This window comes from Pantherophis guttatus, chromosome 2, assembly GCF_059756535.1.
Source record: "Pantherophis guttatus breed Tessera chromosome 2, ASM5975653v1, whole genome shotgun sequence".
Classification (NCBI taxonomy): Eukaryota; Metazoa; Chordata; class Lepidosauria; order Squamata; family Colubridae; genus Pantherophis; species Pantherophis guttatus.
Genome location: NC_142064.1, coordinates 217492169 through 217512995, shown reverse-complemented (window position 1 = coordinate 217512995; position 20827 = coordinate 217492169). Strand labels below are relative to the sequence as shown.

Below are 20827 nucleotides of genomic sequence, written 5' to 3'. Positions count from 1 at the left end.
GAAGGAGGAGGAGGAGGAGAAGGAGAAGGAGAAGAGGAGGAGAAGGAGAAGGAGAAGGAAGAGAAGGAACCACCCAGTAAAAGGCAAGAAGCTCAAATTATGAGGGAGAGATGAGGTTACTGAAGGGGATGGCAGGAAATGTTCAGGATTGGCCTGTTTTCTTTGATTTAGAACACTTTAAAGATTCTAATTCAAGTAAAAAACCACTTTGATGCCCAATTGTAATGGATCTCTACTTTTTAACTCTATGGCATTTCATTTTATGTAATGTGTATAATTTGTTTTTTCCCCCTACAAAGTTTAGTCTAATGCTGCTAAGTAAATGGAAGATAGAACTGCATACAAGCTACTAATGTAATTCAAAAAACCCATTTTTTTTATCCACTATTTAAATTTAACTCTCATTGAAAACTGAAATGCATTAGTTGTTGCATTTTGCTCCTAGGTGATTGAATACTAGCTGCCACACAAGTTCATGTTTCACAGACAAATTTCAGCACATAATGAACTATTACTACATCATAACGAATACAGAGGGAAATTTCGCCATTGCCAGAAGGGGTAGGCAGGCATCAGACTCTGCAACAAGTCAGCCAGGATTTTAATTTTGCATCATTATGCACCAAAACTGACACAACACTTGAGATGCAGACATGTGTGATGCTGCAGATCACATGGTGGCAGGTGAGATGCTAAACTGCAGACCCCCTGACATGGCAGGAATAATGCGAAGAATAAGAAGAATAGATATGGTAGGAATAGCAATTTGCAAGTGGATCAAATACATAGCTTACTGTTCTAAACTTTCTCCTAGCCAGACCCCAGTCAGACCCCAGATCAGGGGTGAAATGCTCCCAGTTCGGACCGGATTGCCCGATCCAGTAGCGATGGAGGCAGGTGGTTCAGAGAACCAGTAGCAAAAATCCCTGCCCCCCCTCCCCATGCCCAGCTGAGCCGCACAATCATCAGAGGCTTTTTTTTTTTACTTTTAAAAGCATTTTTTCTACAATCTCTTCGGCTGAAAAAATGCTTTTAAAAGAAAAAAAAAAGCCTCTGATGATTGCATGGCTCAGTTGGGATTGTCAAAGGCTTTTAAAAGGAAAAAACCCTTTTTTCCCTTTTAAATGCCTCTGACGATCCCAGCTGAGTTGCCTGATCAGGCAACTCAGCTGGGATCGTCAGAGCCTTTTGAAAGCAATTTTTACAACCTCTTCACCGAAGAGGTTGTAGAAAAAATGATTTTAAAAGTAAAAAAAAAAAAAAATGGCCATGCCTTTTTTCACATTACCCCCCACCACCACTAAGCCACGCCCACAGAACCGATAGTAACAAATTTTAGATTTCACCACTGCCCCAGATCCCACAATTATATTAAATGTATGTAAGAAAGAAATAAAAAAGAGACAGAAAAAGATGTAAACTAGTGACTTTAGAGCAGTTATACACGCATTCATATTTTATCCCATCTCTCAAAGGTTTTGGACTCCCTTCTTTCTGAGTCTTAGTTCACCGGTGCATCTTTTCATTGATTTTCTTGGCAATTGAGGTAGAATGATTTAACCCTAGCTTTCAAGTATCCCAAATGAGCAAATACTGCAACGGACTTATTGATTTGGCTATCTGAACTGGGGGGCAGGCAGGAAGTTACTGCATTTCAATAGTGTACCGATGAATTTTTTAAAAAGATGTCCAGGGGAAAATGCCTAGCTATATATATATATATTGTTTCTCTTAGGTTTCAAACCGGTGATCTTTTATGTATCATATCATATCATATTATAACCATTGCAGTACAGTACTCAAGAGAATTGGCAACTATAACTGAAAAGAAGAGATTGGAGTTGCATGGAGGCAACTGTTGACCCATGTGAGAGTGCTTTCTCCTACTGTGCACAGGAACCTATCAAAATGCGGGATTTTATCTAGCAGAAAATAAAATGCAACAGGCAAACTAGGCAACAATTCTTGAGCCAGTACAATATTGTTTTCAATGTACTGAGTGGGATCATATTTGTGGTGGGTTTGGGATGAATAGCAATAGCATTTAGAGTTATATACCTCTTCACAGAGCTTCACAGCCTCTCTAAGCTGTTTAGAGAGTCAGCTTATTGCCCCCAACAATCTGGATCCTCAGTTTACCGACCTCGGAAGGATGGCAGGCTCAGTCAACCTTGAGCCAGTGAGGATCAAACCCCTGGCAGTCAGCAGAATTAGTCTGCAATACTGCATTCTAACCACTGCACCACCATGGCTCCTGGTGGTCGTAGAAGATGATCCCAACCATTTCTACCCTCCCAGAATAGATGGTGATCCATACTTACAAGCAATTTCTAAAACTGCAAATATCATGTAAATGGCCAAACTGCCAGCAGCATATTTTACTGGCTGAAGGTTGTGAAAGTGCCTTCAAAGACAGTTCCAAATAGAAAATATTGTGGTAATGTAATTTTATTAGATTTGCAGTTGGTGAACCAATGTAAGTTAGTGAAAGTTCTCTTAGGCATTTCAGTGGAATGATCTGGACAAAACCTTGAACTGTGTTCCTGGCTTTCTAGATAGAGCACCCCCTGTGCATGGATGATACTTCAAACCAAACATCTAGCTACAACCCATTATTTTTATAAGACCTTACTACCCATTTCCATGCAAATGGCCATATTTAATTACCTTCACTTTAGTGGAATTGTATGTAATCTCCATAAATGTAGGCATCCCAGCCTCAGCATCCTTTGCATTGGATGCTGTAGAAGACTGTAATATAGGGCAATGATTTTTTTTCTTGTTAGTATCTGTGCCACAAATGAAATTCAGAAGAAATCTAAGTCAATAGAATGTTAATTAATCTAAGTCATTGAAACTTTAATTAACCATTTAATATATTAAAGTTTAATATATTAACATAATGATAATAAACTGAAATATTCTTCTTGGGGGAAAAGACCTTTTGTTTTGATCATGCTGGAATCCAGTTTGTTTATATTGCCTGGTGGGACTTAAGCTACGAAGAGTTAAGAACCAATGGTGTACAAAGATATTTGAAGGTACCATTCTCATAAATTATCATATGCCCCATTGTTTGCATTCATATGTGTGATTTATTCAAACACATTATGCAAGTACCTAATTCTCTGGAAATATCTTTAATGCTGGAAAGGTGGAGGGGAAGAAGATGACCATCAGTGAGGTGGGCGGACTAAATTGGAATGGAATTGGAACCGGAATGGCAACGGGTGTACCATTGGAAGACATGAAGGACCAGTTTGGGGACAAACTCTCCTAAAGAATTTATAACTATGTGGTCACTAAGAGTTGACATTGACTTGATGCTCCATAAAGATGTGCATTTTAAGTTAATGTAGAGCTGTGGATTATTTAGGTGGCACTTTATTTTTCAGATTTGGGCACTGAAATAGTTTATAAAGAAACTGATGCTAGATATATATATGGATCTTTGTTTTTTCTTCCTGTTCTGCCATCAAGTTTCTCCTACCCTAGAGAGAATACCTTTCCTTTTTGCTTGGCACATTAGCCCTGGTGGCACAGTGGTTAGAATGCAGTACTGCAGGCTACTTCTCTGATCACTGGCTGCCAGAGTTTGGCAGTTTGGGTCTCACCAGCCTTTCATCCTTCCAAGGTGGGTAAAATGAGGACCCAGATTGCTGGAGGCAATAGGTTGACTCTGTAAACCGCTCAGAGTCGGCTGAAAAGTACTGTGAAGCGGTATATAAGTCTAAGTGCTATTGCTATTAGTTAATAAGGATCATGCAGTGGTATTATAACTAATGAGAAGGGCTACAAACTATAATCCATGAGATCAAATAGTATTACCATAGAACGAGGGAACTCTTGGGTTGACATAACCCTACTGACCAATCTGACCCAACCCTGTTGGCCCTTTATAAGGCTTTTAAAAAATGGCTGTGTACCTGGGTTCTGAATGGGTTAAGGCCCTGTTTCTTGGCTTTACAGTTAACTTTTTGCTGCTGTATATTTTTCTCATTGTTTATTGTCTTAATTGTTTTAAAGTCTTAGAATTGTAAGCTGCTTAGAACCACTTAGCTGAAATGGGGGGGGGGGGGGGCCTGAAAATTTGAATAAATAAATAAGTAAAATCAGCATGAAGAACAAATGCTTATTAAATAAGTGGACAAACGGTTTCCTAAAAAATAGCCAAAAGGAAGAAGCAATTTAGCCTAGATTTATTATCTGGCAGTATTAATCACCATAAATTTGTTACAGAAAAATAGTTCAAATTATTTTTTTTAAAAAATATCTAGAATGTAACTAATTTAAATAACTAATGCTTCAGCATTCCATAGGGTTATTATTTCCTAATGTACTACAATATACTTTCATTAATGTGATAATGCCTTAATTGGCAATTATCATCTACAATTATAATTAGAGTAATATTATGGCTGTCAGTTGAATATTATGTATTTTATAATTTGTGTGGGTATAAATGTGCATGTATCTATCTGTATATCTGTCTGTCTGTCTGTCTCATCTTATTGGCTTTGATGTGGGTTGATTAGGAATGTAAAACTATCACCTTAAGCAATTCCAGCTGAGAATCTCCAAGTGTTGCCAATTAAATCTTGGAGAAAAAGATTAGAGGGAAGATGTTAGGGAACTCATTAGCGATACTTTAGTAATAAAACCAATATATCAATAAGAAATTTCCTGAGCTATAAATATTGCTCAAAAATTAAGCTTCTACAGTGACATGCTATGCTATGCTAACAGTAACCAGAAGATTAAAAAAAGATAGAAATTGCAAATCAGTTTGCAAATTGTAAATGGCATTATGAAAAGAAAAAAAAAGACAAGAAAATGATATTAATTTTTTTCACCATTCAGTTGTGATTTATACTTGAAGCTGTGGGAGAGAGAGAGAGAGCGAGAGAAACATGCATAGTTAAAGTTTTTATCATCATCATCACTATCACCATCTTCTTCATCATCACCATCATCTTCATCACCATCACCACAACCATTATCCATAAAAATGTTTACCCGCATTTCCTGATTATTTTTCAGGAAGGCCTATAGCACCTCTTTTAATCATGTTGTTTCTGCTATAGTCATCTGATTTTAATACACATTTTCTGCAAGTTATTCCTGACAGTAGCATTTAGAACAGTCACCAGTGACATTCTCTTTTTACAAATATAAGATCTTTGATCACTGGATAATAATAGGAACCTTTTCAGTAAATATTGAAGAAGTTTTCATCTATATTGTATTGGATACATGTATATTTATATACAATGTATTGAGTTGGGGGTTAAATGTAGGAATATCAGTTGTCTACATGAAATGCAGGACATCAGTGAGTCCATTACTATGATATTCTCCTGAATATTTATTAGTTTTTAAAATAGTTTTTAACCTGGGTCACCATTTCCATGAAGAGCTCTTACATGTCCAAAAATATTGATAATCTCTTAGATACATTTTTGGCAGTTACCATGAATTGTATTAGGCAGTTTTGTGGTCTTCATGCTTGCTTCAATACAGATTATAAACTTTCATTAATCATTCAGATGGCTGTATAGTTACACCCACTGAGGTTATCGTGCCAAACTGTAACATGTGCTATCTTGAAATGTTGCAATAGTAAAAATGTCTTTTGCATCTCGTTGTCATATTATAGAACCTCTTCTCTATCATGTGGGATAGGCTTTACATACCAGCTTGATTTAAGACCATTTGATAACAAGTGATTTTTAAGCATATTGGGAAGTAAAGTTTAAAAAGTCAAGCATCAAGTGTTATAGTGTGTGTGTGTAGAAAAGAATGGAATGGGAGGCATTTGGTGTGAACTTGTTTTCATGCCAATAAGCAATCTATCTATGGAAATTATGGTTACAAGGAGGCAAGAAACAGGTATTTTAGAAAGAAATCACAGGCATGAGGCAATTCAAACAGAAAAAAAAGTTTTCAAACGTTGTTAACTTTAACAATGCACAACATTAAAATATTTAGATAAATGAAGTGCAATTGTTTAGATTTATATACTTTCATCTTAGGAAAAAGCATACTATTTAATATAAAGTATTTGAAATCTATATTTAGGCTGGAATTTGTTCATTTATGATCAGAATAACTGTTACAATTGAAAGCAAATATATGTCCCAGGGTAATGTTGCAGGATCCAATCTGAATCGGTCACCAGGAGCAGAAATTTAGTCTTCCAAGCTTTCAGATTCGTGCTGAAGCCCATCCTTAGGAAACTTATCTCTCTATGTGCCCAATAGGTCTGAGGGAGACCCCTATTTTGTGTATCTTGGGGAGTCCATAAAATCTCCCTGGGACAGCATCTATTCATATCATTTTTCTACCATTCCTTTTCTGTTATACAGTTGTTTTGTTTAAGTTGGCTGAGATAAGCATTCAATTATGTGACCATTGTTCTCATCTCTGATGGTTTTACTGATCTATATGCCAAGGAATCATTGAGCGGGGCAAATGCCTTCATTTCATAATCTGTGCCCTTTATCACCACTGTTGAGTGGCCTTTATTTGCTGATAAAATAATAATGTCCTGATCTTTGTTTCAGGGCTTTCATGGAATGTCTCTCCATTGGGCTGAACATATTACTTCATTTATCTATGACCAGCATTTCCGATATTGTTTTTCTGGCTCTTCAATCTCTTTCTGTTGAATATAGATTCTAATGCTGCTATGAATTCTCTTGGTGTGGCATCTCCTGTGTTAAACCCCTCATTGTGTTCAGTTATTTGTGATCCCAGCTGACTTGTTTACTTGATAAATTATGGACCAAATTCACACAGGTTTGGGACCATGGCTTTAGCTTTTGAATTATATCCTCCAACTATTTCCTTTTTCTCATCTGTCTTTCTTTCACAAGGATCCCAATAACATTCTCTAGGTGGGCGACTAGTTCTTCTTCAAGCTGTGATAGATGATGCCCCTTATGTATATTAATAGCTGCTTTATATTTGCCCAATCATAAATGGCAGTAATTGATTAAGACTTCTAACATACATTTGCTGAATGCTTTTGTTGTACATCCACCCATCTCCGAGCTAACTGGTGGTTGGTATTGTAAACTGCATGGAATGACCCCTTCCCAAGTGCATTGATGTAAGGAGCATAGTTGTTCGTAAGTGGACACCTTGCATACTGTGAAGGAATCCCAAAGTCAAAGTGTTCAAAGCACTAGCTGCCTGCATCTGTCACAAATGAAGGCAAATATATTTTTTCAAAGATAATGTTCTGGGATCCAGTCTGAGTTGGTCATTGGAACCAGATTTAGTCTTTCAAGCTCTTGGACTCATGCTGGAGGCCATCCTCAGGGAACTTCTTTCTCTATGTGTTTACCAGGAATAGCCAAAGGAGTCTGATTGTTCTCTGAACAAAGAAATTTAAAGAGAATTTCTGACTTGTTTATAATTAAGACATATACTGAATTCTTCCTCTAGGCTTTCTTACCCTGAAGTCTTAGGGCTTGCTGAGGAAAAAAAGTCAGCAAAGGAATGCAACTGGTTGAGGAGCTTGAATATTATTCAAGAATTTTCATTTTTGGTAACTAATAGCTTTTGTTCTTTCATAAGCCAGCTATTTACACATTTATTATGCTCTTATACTTAATGTGTATGATTGCATACCTGAAACAGAAGAGAACAGAAGAGAAGAAAAGAGAAGAATTAAGTAACAATATGAGTGCTCCAGCAATAGCAAAAGTTGAGAGTCAGAACATTCCAGAAATTAGAATAATAATCCCTGTCTTGAAGGACAAAGCAGTAAAGCTCATGCATTTATGTTCATGTTTATTTTATTAATAATCTTTGTTTTGTTCTTAACTATTTATGATGTTCTTTTATAAACCATTTTGGAAAAAATAATTTTAAAATAAGGTTCAAATAATTTAAATAATGTATACTTCAATTGTAGTAAAAACTATCAATCCATAAATATATATCTGAAGAATTTCCATTTTGCTTGCATATTGATTATAACAAGATAACTAAATAAAAAGGAATTTAAAAACCCATATGCTAGCATTAATCACACATTTATTTATTCATTAATAAGAAATCTACTTTACACAGTAGCCAGAGGTGGTTTACATTAAAGACTACAACAGAAACTCAACAAACCTGGATTTTTAAAAATTTGTCCTACATATGAAATAAAACATGTTACAGCAAAGAATGAAATTTGATGAGGATTCTACCTTAAGGACAAAAAAAAAAAGTTCACCTTTTATAATAACAAATAGTTGGAACCAGAGCATTGCTTTAGTGACACTGTTCACTTCAAGACAAGTCCAAACTTTTCAACATTATGAAAACTCTGCCTATTGCTTTGTAACAGAAAATTTATTACCACCAAATCATTTACAACAGACAGCATGCATTCCAAAACTGATTTGTTACTTTAGGCCACAACAACTCACTTTCAAAGTCAAAAAATTCATTATATTGTACAGGAGGAAGAGCGTGAATGAAACAATTCCCAGAGACTGGTTTTAATGAACATCCAGTCTAATATTTGCAATCCTGACAGGCTTGTTTGTTAATGCAGCAAAAACATCATTGGTGCACTAAATTATAGATGGTGTCTGAAGCTTAGATTCCTCTGTGAATTTTCTTCTTTCCATTCAATGCTTCAGTATCTCCATGGATGCTGGTTTCTTTCCTCTGAAACTGCCTAGGATTTGGCACGATCCCAATTTTGAAACACTGTGAACTAGTCTTTCTTCAGGGAGCATTGGTTATTCATATGGAAATTCAAGCTCTTTGGTTTTCAAGATTCCCCCATTATTCATTATTTGTACAACCTGCCTTTTCCTCTGAGAAGTTCCAGGAGGTCCACATGGACCTCTTTTGATCCATTTTATTTTCTCCCTAATGCTCTGCTGCTGTGTAGGCTGAGAGTCAATTATTTGGCATAAGGTCACCCAATGAGTTTTTCGTATGATCAACTAAAATTTTGTTCACAAAAAGTAATCTCCAAGCTGATAATCTAAGTCTGTTAACAAACTAAAATATTTACCCTCCAGCAATTGATTTAAGCAGAAACCTGCTTATTTAGCATCATTAAATGGTTGAGTGGTTAAATGAATGGCTCTTTTGAAATGTAATGAACTAAGATACAAAGCTAAAAAATAGAAGGGAGATATTTTGTGTACTACTTGGTTTATATTTGCTTTGTACACTTCAGTATATTTATTACCTCTAAAATTAAGGTAAAAATATTAAGAGAAAAGGAGTTTATAGTAAAGATGGGATTATGGCACTTGGTCAACTTTCTATTTGAAAGTTTGTTTCTTATTGTCACCTGAAACTTCCAAATGTTGTTGGACTTTAATTTCAAGTGTCCCTACTAGCATTATTATTGTTCTAGAATAATAAAACTTCTCAGGATACTGTTCCTCTTCCTGCTGCCTCTCAGCACTTACTCATTAGCTTCCTCCTCATGTTCAGGAATTAGATTATTTTTGAAGAAAAAGAGAAAAGAAGATGTTTATACTTATCTAATCAATTTTACATGACACCATTTGCACCACTCCATGAGAAGGAAGAAATGGATATTTTTAATAAGCATGATTAACATTATGGTATATTTCATAATGTTTCAACCATGATGCATGTGTACAATTGTCTTGAAGAATGTATACCTTGTAGAATGTCTTACATTAAGGAGTTGTAACTGAATATATCTGACCTGTATCATTAGCTTCTATATTTAAATTAATGGAACACCAATTAACCAACTAATTTCTGGTGATATCTAAGACAATGCTGCATACTTTATCTTAATTATATGCTTTTTTATCAATTCATTTATTTTTTATCTGCATTTCAGTTCAAATGGAATACTCAAAGCAGCTTTTGGGATAAAAGAAGCAAAGCATGTGCTCAAATTACAAAGGCCAAACACTCAGGGTATAAATAGTACAATTGTTAGTTTTTGAGACCTGGCTGAAGAGATACATTTTTCACTCGTTTGCGAATCTCATTTTACATGTGCATATATCTGAAACCTACATATTTTGCACTGTCGAGTCAAAATACTATTTTAATATTGCAATTATTCAGAACCGTAAAGGAACATAGCTGAGACTTTTAAGATTACCTTTCACAGATTTAAACTCCTTAACGATTCAGTCTCTTTAAGGTAGATCAATAAAATAAAATACTTTTGACCATAGAGGTGATGCTCTACCCAACAATGTTTCAATTATGACTGAGTTGCTTCGACATTTGTTTATTTCCAGAAAAGCAAAGGTACAAGGAGAGAACCATATTTGTCCAAAGAAGAAAAATAGTTGTTAAATTCGTTATTGGCGTGGAATAACGCTTGAGGCGATTTAACTCGAACACAAAGATTTATTGTTTAACAACTAGTAACCAGAACGCAACGAGAGAAAACTTGAGGCAGGCTGCTATTTATACCAGCAGCTGTCAGAGAGATAGCCAATGGTTAACGAGTACGCCTCCCGCCTAAGGAACTGTCAACTGGTAGCCAATCAGCAGCTAATCCTGGTTGCTGATGGCAACAGGCAGAGGACGCTACACTCCTCCCCCCTTGGATGGCACATGCGTAGTCTGACAAATATGCAGGAACACTGCAATTCCGGAGCGGAAGATTCAAATCGTGGTGGCGAAGGTAGAGCCGTGCCCGGAGTCCCTGGTTGCTCACATGCCAAGGCCTGACTGTGCTTGATGACCCCACTGGCGAGCTAATGACTGGATCCGCAGGTAAGTCAGCCGACGGGGGTGACTGGGGGCAGACAGGCAAGCCGCGGCTCCGGCTCAGTAGTCGTTAACGGGGTCCGCCGCCATGCTTAGTCCTGAGTCTGATTCGACGTGGGCTGGAAGGGAAGCAAATAATCATCCTCAGATCTGGTCAATGTGTCGGCATCAGCTTCGACCATCCTCGAGCAGAATCCTATAAGAACAGGGGCCAGTTATTTTGGAGATTTGCCCAAGCAACCAATGAGATTCCCCCCCCCCCGTAATTGTGAGCATACACTTGGTCCCCAACACTAAAGTCCTGACTCCATTAGTGGAGTCCAAAGGTATGTCCGTTGAATAATTCGGGTGCAGCCTGTCCAAGGCGGCGGCCCATGAGGAGCTGAGCCGGACTGCGATTAGTTGTCGGGCAGGGAGTGGTATGCTGTGCCAAAAGGTATTTTGTGATCTTCTCCCCCCAGTTGGTTGGCCCCAGTCTGGACAGGACGTCCTTAGCCGATCTAATTGCCCTCTCAGCCAAACCATTTCCAGCCGGATGAAATGGGGCCTCATCGTGGCATGGCGGATGCCCAGCTTGGTCAGGAACACCTGGAAGGTGGCAGAGGTGAACTGTGGGCCATTATCTGAGACGATCAGGTCCGGCAGGCCATGGGTAGTGAACCACGTACGAAGGATTCGGATAATGGCCTCAGAGGTAGTGGAGGACATGCGTGCCAACTTGACCCATTTAGAATACGCATCCACGACTATTAATATGGTCTGTCCCAGGAACGGCCCTGCCAGGTCAATATGCAGCCAAGACCATGGGCTTCTAGGTTTTCCCACTCCCGGGCGGGGGCTTCCGGGGGAGCCAGATGGGACTGTTGGCAACTCTGGCATCTACCTACCCACTCTGCTATAGCCTTGTCCAGATTGGGCCACCATACATAACTGCGATCCAGAGCCTTCATGCGGGCAATGCCCGGGTGCCTGTCATGTAGACTACATAAAATCGGTGTCCGCAATGGGGGGGGGACCACCACTCTGCTACCCCATAGAAGGCACCCCCTTAAGGCAGATAATTCATGCTGCCTCCTCAGATATGGCTGGAACTCCTTGGATACGTGGCCGCTAGGCCATCCCCTACGTACCCAATCCAAAACCTGGGCTATCTGAGGGTCTTTCTGCGAGGCTTTAGCCATGTCTCATGCTGTTACAGGGGCCTCCCATTCATCTACCAAAGAAATGGGGTCACCTGGAGTAAGGTCAGAGACAGGTAATGGCAAGGGACAGCGACTAAGGCCATCAGCATTTCCTAGGGCCTTCCCTGGGCGGTAGATGAGCTGGTAGTTGTATGCGGCCAAAAATACTGACCAACGAGAGAGGGGTGGTGGCATGATCTGGGGGGTCTGTTTGTTCCCTGACAACAGACCTAGAAGAGGCTTGTGGTCTGTAAACAGTTGGAAAAAACTGCCATATAAGTAATCATGGAATTTTTTGACCGCTGATACGATAGCCAAAGCCTCCTTATCTAATTGGCTATAATTACGTTCAGCGGGTGACATGGTCCTAGAAAAGTATGCTATGGGAGCCTCCCTTCCACTAGGCAGAATATGGCTCAAGACAGTGCCCACGCCATAGGGCGAGGCATCACAAACCAGGGAGAGGGGAAGACGATCTGAGTATTGGACAAGGACAGCGTCGGACATCAGTAGGTCCTTGACAGCTGCGAAAGTGGAGGCCTGTGCCCTCCCCCAATGCCATGGAGTTTTGCTGTCCAACAATCTGTGAAGGGGCTCTGCCACAGATGCTTTATGGGGCAAGAAAACGCTATAAAAATTAAGTAGCCCCAGGAATGATTGCAGCTCCACCTTGCATGTGGGAGTTGGGGCCTTCTTTATAGCTTCCACTTTAGAAGGTGTGGGATTTAGAAATCCCAAAAACTCTGTGCTGGGGACACCGAATTGGCATTTGGATTTTTTAAGTTTGAGCCCAGTCTGCCTGAATCGGGTCAGGACAAGACGCAATCGGTGAAGAAGTTGTGCCTCGCTGGTTGCAGAAACCAAAACATCATCGAAATAAGGTATGACTCCAAGTATTCCATGCAATAAGCACTCCATGAGGCTTTGGAATAACCCAGGGGCCACACTTATTCTGAACTGGAGGCGGCGACACTTAAAAGCCCCTTTATGAGTAACTATCGTTTGGGCGGCCGCAGTGGCATCGTCCACAGGTAGCTGCTGGTAGGCCTGGGCCATGTCCAGCTTGGCGAAGATGGTGCCCTGACCCAGGGAATGCAGGAGGTGTTGAATCATGGGGACACGATATGGGTGCACTTGCAAGGCACGATTTAGGGTGCACTTAAAATCTCCGCAGATACGAATAGACCCGTTGGGCTTTATTGGAATCACAATGGGGGTCTCCCACGGAGAGTGGTCAGTGGGTTCCAGAACCCCTTGAGCCACCAACCTGACCAGTTCCTGTTCAACCTTGGGCCTAAGGGCAAATGGCACTCGCCTGGGTTTGAGGCGAATGGGGGCCACCTGTGGGTCGAGATTGAGGGAAATAGGAGAACCAGTGTATTTACCTAATCTGCTGTCGAAAACCTCAGCGAATTCATTGGTCAGGGCATCGAAAACATCAGTGGATGTTGAGTGGATGCCAGAGACTGTGAGGCCTAAAGCCTCGAACCAGTCAAGCCCAAGCAAGGTGGGGAGGTGACCCTTGACAATGATTAAAGGGAGGTGGCCAGAAAAATTCCCTTTCTCTACCCTGAGATTAGCCCACCCCAGAATGGGGATGGTATTCCCTTGATAATCGCACAGCCTAGTAAAGCAGGCAGAAAGGCTATGCAGGGCGGGCACTAGCTTGTGGAGGGTATTCCAGGCTATGATGGATTTAGAAGAGCCTGTATCAACCTCCATTTGACAGGGAACCCCCTCAATCTTAACCGTGAGGAAACCTGGGGAAACCTGACTGGTCCACACCGCAGGGTAGGCGTCCTCTCGGAAAATTGTGAAACAGTCATCCCTAGGCTTGGCGGGACGCCTCTGGGGCCGTTGAAAGGAACGCTGGTCAGGAGCCAATCGGGCATCTGGAGTGGTGGCCCAGCAAACTTTGGCAAGGTGGCCTTTCTTCCCGCATCGCCGGCAGATGACAGTATTGAAACGGCATGAGGGTGGTTTTCGCCGCATCCCAGGCAGGCGGAAAACGGGGTCTTCCTCACTGAGGATCGCTGATCTGGCTGGGACTTCAGGCGGCTCACTTTGGTCTCCTCATCAGTGGTATCTTCGGAAAATTCTTCCTCATAATGGACAGGAATGGCGCGGCTAGGTGGTGCAGGTGTATGAGTCCTGTGCATTTTGGCTGTCGACTTATTAGACATCTCCGAAACACATGCTTCATCGATGGCAATCTGAAGAGTAATATCAGTTCTTGCTAGAAGACGCCTCTGCAGCTTGATGTCCCTCACCCCGCACACCAATTGCTCAAGAAGGGAGTCATCTAGATCACAGAACTCGCATTTAATCGCAGCAGCTCTGAGAGAAGCCATATAATGGTTGATGGATTCGCCCTCCTTTTGAAGGATGTGGCGGAAAGCGAAACGCCGGGAAATGTGAGAAGGAGCAGGCGTGTAGTGGGCCCTCAGCTTGGCCAAAAGAACGTCCCAAGGCACGGTAGAAATGAGCAGAGGAGCCAACAGAGCCCTGGCAGTCGAAAAAATCTCAGGCCCGCAGGAATTCAAAAAATGAGCCCGTTTCCTGTCATTTGAGAGTCCTGCATAGTCATTTGCCTGTAAGAAGCACTCAAAACGCTCCATGTAGGCATCCCAGGACTCTGTGGCAGGTTCGAAATGGGCGAATGTGGCCGGGGTAGCCATCGCAGCATGGCAGCAGAGATGGAGGCATGCCTATGAATCTCCTCAGTCGCCCCAAAAACCTCATCGCCAGTGTTAAGTTCGTTATTGGCGTGGAATAACAACTGAGGTGATTTAACTCGAACACAAAGATTTATTGTTTAACAACTAGTAACTAGAGAAAACTTGAGGTAGGCTGCTATTTATACCAGCAGCTGTCAGAGAGATAGCCAATGGTTAACGAGTATGCCTCCCGCCTAAGGAACTGTCAACTGGTAGCCAATCAGCGGCTAATCCTGGTTGCTGATGGCAACAGGCAGAGGACGCTACAATAGGAATGTTGAGCATTTGTCAAAGTGAAGTACACAGTGGTGGGATTCAAATAATTTAACAACCGGTTCTCTGCCCTAATGATTTCTTCCAACAGTTCACCAAACTGCTCAGAAAGTTAACAACCAGTTCTCCTGAAGTGGTGCGAACTGGCTGAATCCCACCACTGGAAGTACACTTTAAAAACTCTGCATGGTCCTAGAAAACTATACTATTAGTACTAAGGCCTGCTCTAGAAGGTTCCTGAGAATGCTAAAATCACTTCAATCAATTGTTTTTCTGCTTCAGTCGCCCCCCCTCCCCCACCACTGCATCCCTTCAAAAAATAAAACAGAACCCTATGAGACTGGAACCTCCTTTCTCAGTGATCTGGGAGGCCCTGCCCATTATGGAAAACCATAAAGAAGGCACTGGGATAGAATGAAATGAGAGATGTGGATGGTTTGTTGTGAACATTTTCCTCCCTGCCATTACATTGTATGTGTAATGCAAGATGAAGGATGGCCTATATAAATTCTTGCCCCATTACCCAGGTGACATAATACTAGGTTATCTTGTAAAGCTGACATAATTAAAATTATTTAACCAACATGGACTATCTACATGTATTGGCAGGATATTTCTTTAAAATGTTTAGGGACTCAAAGCGAGCACTTAAATTTAGTTACAATTACTGAAAGAAAGCTACAGGCCTTTCTTATAAAAGTATGTAAATTAATGACTAATATAGTTTGTAACAGGTTCTAAAAGAGCTACAAACAAGCTCTTTCTTGAAAATGAAAACAGAAGAGAGGTGGCAGCAAATCCTACTTGCCAGTGTCTATGCTCATTTATCTTAATGACACTTTTTAATTGTTGAAATCCAGAACTTCATGTCATTCCCCTCCAGTTTTTCAAGCCAAAGAGGCAAAAACCGGCTTCATAAAGAACCACAAGGCTTGATTTACCTATGGAAAATATCATTTTTCCTCCAAATGCATTGTCACAGGGAGGTGACTAATTTGAGGTTGCAGTTCATGGCTTTAAGTTCAAAAGGATGCGTTTCTGGTTCTGAAAATAAGCAAGCTATAAAGCAATTCTAGTTTTACAAAATAGCAGTGTGCGAACAGACAGGCAGGCAGCACCACACAGAATGCTTCTGTAAGGATCTGTCATCAGTCTTTGTAACACCAAATCCTCCCTTAGCCAGGTGTTGAAAATGTGAGTGGAAGGGCAAGCTCTTAAAGGCCTAGATTTTTTCCCCCTTCATGTTTTAGGAAGTTACTATACCATAAGAAAGATGAAATACATTTTTATCTATTTCACCAAAATATATTTTCTTTTCACCTCAGAACCTCTGCATACATTAAGTCCTGGACTAAAGTTTTATTGAAACGATCCTATGCTCTCAATGAAATGGACCAGAGGTGAAATGGACCAATGAATTGGACCCCAAATTCTCTAATGAAATGGACCAGAAGAACACGATGCTAATCCAAATTTCAACTATTTTCAGTTGCTGAGAGAGAGAGAGAGAGAGAGAGAGAGAGAGGGAGGGAGGGAGGGAGGGAGGGAGAGAGAGAGAGAGCAGGAGAGGGAAGGAGGGAGGGAGAGGGAGAAGGACTGTAAATTCAAGCAACTTTTTTTAGGGAGAGAGAAAGAAGGATAAATTACTGTGTTCAGTTTGGGGTACCCTATGCTTGTGTTTACATTTTTGAAAAAAAAAAAGAGTTTGTAGTTATTCCATATAATGTATAATATTATATTGTCCCTCAGACACAAAGCTATCAGCAACCTTTTTGAGGTTGTGAAAAATATGTGAAAAGTGAAACATAAGTTAATTCTATCATAATCATAGTTGAACTATCTTTTGCAGGTTTATATTTACTAACATGGATGTTTCAGAACTGCCTACCAGGAATTTTGATCTGCTGTTTTAAAAACAAAGCAGTTGATAAATACCTTTACAATAAACTAGAAGAAATGTCATAACATTAACAATCACAACTACATGAATTGTGAGACCTAAGGCCATCAGAACAGATGCAACCACTAAATGACAACAAAGAGAAATCCATTTTCCCTACCATCTAGTATACTTGTCTGAATTTTCTGCAACTCAGATCAGATACATTTTTGTAAACAATGACAAAATATTTTTTCAATGCTTTACTGTGATGAATGATTCCATTTTTACATTAGATATTATTAAGCTGATGCTTGAATAGCAGCTAGATGGTGGCATGAGATGATGCTATCTGTTCCATCATGATAGATTTTTGGCAAGTTTATGAACCAGCTCTCTCCACATTTTCTAATTTCTTTCAGTTGTTTTATGTTCGGGCTGGTGTCAGCTTTGATATATCAGTCATTGTAGGTTTTGGTGACTTCATTTCCTTTTACACTGACCATCCTGAGCAAAAATGCATCTTCCTGTGAGTTTGATTGCATTAAAGGCTGAAATAACTAAATAACTAAGGTGGAATTTTGTGATTTTGCCTTCCAGTGATATGTTTGGTTTTATACATCCTAGTATTTGCTTGTTTGTCACCTTTGCCATTCAAAGTATGTCCAGGAGTCTTCCCCAGCTGGAATGGGACAACTTGTCACAGCCAACTTGCCATGGCCAACTCGCTGTGGGACAACTGGCCACAGCCAACTCACCATGGGACAACTCATCACAGTTGTATTCAACAAATACAAAAGTTAAATTAATTTCAATGAAACCATAGCCAATAATAATAAAATAAAGAAAATCAATTGAGAAATACATACAAGACTTACAATAATTTAGATGCTGTGATGAGTTGGCTGTGGTGAGTTTCCTAGAACCTCTTGTCTAGTTTTTCCCCTGTCTAGTTTTTTCATTGTCCAACTTTCACAACTGTAGATAGTATAGGAAAAATTAGTGTGAACTAATCTGAACCAGTTTTTTATGATGAAAGGATATTTTCATGATATGAAAATCAATACAATTATACCTTTTATTTTTATATAATTGACATCAGAATTTAATGCTTAATATGGCTTGATTGATTCTGTGTAATCAAGTTGGTAACAACTCTTAGTGACTACAAAGATTGATTTTTTTCATGATGATTTGTATCTAACCTGGTTTTTCAAGTCCTCTAGTGGTGCATCCATCACCACTTTAACTAAGCCCATCTACTTTGCTATTGATTGTCTTTTCTTTTCTCCACTTTCCCCATATTAGATCCTTCTTTAAAGACTAGGGCCATGATGGTGAACCAATGGCACGTGTGCCACAGGTAGCACGCGGAGCCATATCTGTGGGCACATGAGCATTGCCCTAGCTAAGCTCCAGTGCACATGTACGCACACATAATGTGTATGGGAGTAGTCCTTTATGCCTTGAGTAAAAATGCTGGGTTGTTTGGGCAGCAGTGATACAGGAAGATGCTGGAGATAGATAATCCCTTTAAAGAGAAGGGCAAGGTCATTGATTAAATTGTGTGTGAGAAGGCAATGGCCAACCATTATTGTACTGTTATCAAAAATATATATAATAATGGATAACAGTGTAAACAGTTTGTTGGGGAAATAGTAAATAATTATGGATGGTTACTGAAAAAGCTAGAATGAATCTTCATAGTATTTTGAATTTGTTTCTCACTGTATAATTGTACTTAATAGATGCTAATCATTATATCTGTGATTTTATTAAATAACATTTTACCCAAGATACCTTTTACATTTCAGTCATAAAAATCATGACCAAACTAAATTTTAATAGCTGATGATTCTCTACAATGATTAGGACATTTGGCAACTATTTGTAGCTGTAGTTACAGCTATTTTTAGTAGTTATAATAGTCATTTATGACTATAATAGTCATTTGTAATAGTCATTTGTAACTATTATATAGCTTGTGGCCTCCTCCTCATCTGGTATTTGAGGCAACTGAAAGAACTAATGTCATCCCATTTTTTTAAAAAAATTCATGGGGATCTAACTGCACTTGAAAGTTCACCTTGTGTCATTCCATCCTTACTCTCTTAGCCATTGATGTAGCATAGTGCAGAAATGTTGTGGACTTAATAATTACTGGGGGATCCATCTGCCTAATGCTATTTAGAGTGCTGCTATCTATTGCCACCCCTTCATGGATTACTGCCTTGTCGTGGTGAAGGGGCTTGTGTAGCTCAATGAAGGTATGAGCTCTGCCGTGCAGGGCCATCCAAGATGGACAGGTCATAGCAGAGAGTTCTGACAAACATGATCCACTGGAGAAGGAAATGGCAACCCACTCCAGTATCTTTGCCTTGAAAACCCCATGGACAGTACCAAAAGGAAAAAAGATACAATGCTGGAAGATGAGCCCCTCAGGTCAGAAGGTGTCCAATATGCTACTGAGGAAGAGAAGAGGGCTAGTACTAATAGCACCAGAATGAGTGAAGCTACTGGGCCAAAGCTGAAAGGATGCTCAGCTGTGGATTTATCTGGTGGTGAAAGGAAAGTCTGATGCTGTAAAGATTTTTTCTCCATAGGAACCTGGAATGTAAGATCCATGAATCAAGGAAAGCTGGACGTGGTCAAACAAGAGATGACAAGTCTGAACATTCACAACTTAGGACTCAGCGACCATCAGGTATACTACTGAGGGCAAGAATCCCTCAGAAGAAATGGAATAGCCTTCATAATCAATAAAAGAGTAGGAAATGCAATACTGGGATATGATCCCCAAGATGACAGAATGATCTCAGTTCGAATCCAAGGCAAACCATTCAATATCACAGTAATCCAAGTCTATGCCCCAACCACTGATGCCAAGAGGATGAAATTGACTGGTTCTATGAAGACCTACAGCACCTTATAGAATTAACACCAAAAAATGATGTCCTTATCATCATGGAGGATTGGAATGCTAAAGTAGGAAGCCAAAAGATAACCGGAATAACAGGCAAGCTTGGCCTTGGAGTATAAAATGAAGCAGGGAACAGGCTGATAGAATTTTGTCAAGAGAATATGATGGTCATAGCAAACACTCTTTTCCAACAATCCAAGAGACAACTCTACACATGGACATCACCAGACAGTCAACACAGAAATCAGATTGACTATGTGCTCTGCAGCCAAAGATGGAGAAGCTTTATATAGTCAGTAAAAATAAGACCAGGAGCTGACTGTGGCTCAGCTCATGAGCTTCTTGTTGCAAAATTTAGGCTTAAATTGAAGAAAGTAGGGAAAAGCACTAGGCCACTCAGGTATGAACTAAATCATATCCCTGATGAATATACAGTACAGGTGACAAATAGATTTAAGGAATTAGATCTGATAGACAGAGTGCCTGAAGAACTATGGATGGAGGTTTGCAACATTGTACAAGAGGTAGCAATTAAAACCATCCCAAAGAAAAAGAAATGCAAGAAAGCAAAATGGCTGTCTGAGGAAGCTTTGCAAATAGCTGAGGAAAGAAGGGAAGTGAAAGGCAAGGGAGAAAGAGGAAGATACATCCAATTGAATGCAGAATTCCAGAGAATAGCTAGAAGAGATAAGAATACCTTCTTAAATGAACAGTGCAAAGAAATAGGAGAAAACAATAGAATAGGGAGGACCAGAGATCTCATCAAGAAAATTGGAGATATGAAAGGAAAGTTTCATGCAAAGATGGGCATGATAAAGGACCAAAATGGCACGGACCTAACAGAGGCAGAAGAGATTAAGAAGAGGTGGCAAAATTACACAGAAGAACTATACAAAAATGAGCTTAACGTCCCTGATAACCACGATGGGGTGTTCACTGACCTCGAGCCAGACATCCTAGAATGTGAAGTCAAATGGGCCTTAGGAAATCTGAGCAACAACAAAGCTAGTGGAGATGACAGTATTCCAGCTGAGCTATTCAAAATCTTAAAAGACGATGCAGTAAAAGTGCTACACTCAATTTGCCAGCAAATTTGGAAAACTCAACAGTGGCCACAGGAATGGAAAAG

At 39.9% G+C, this 20827-nt stretch overlaps 1 long non-coding RNA gene across 2 annotated transcripts in view; it reads right to left on the bottom strand.

Annotated features, from left to right (window-relative positions):
• The window catches only part of LOC132710835 (uncharacterized), a 40478-nt gene that overhangs the window by 12907 nt on the left and 6744 nt on the right, over window positions 1-20827 (bottom strand). Inside the window, exon 3 of one of the 2 annotated variants that reach the window (XR_015731963.1) lies at window positions 17657-17756. The exons of the other annotated variant lie outside the window; for it this stretch is intronic. This is a non-coding gene — a long non-coding RNA (uncharacterized LOC132710835). The remainder of the gene's footprint in view (window positions 1-17656; window positions 17757-20827) is intronic. 2 annotated transcript variants of the gene reach the window in all.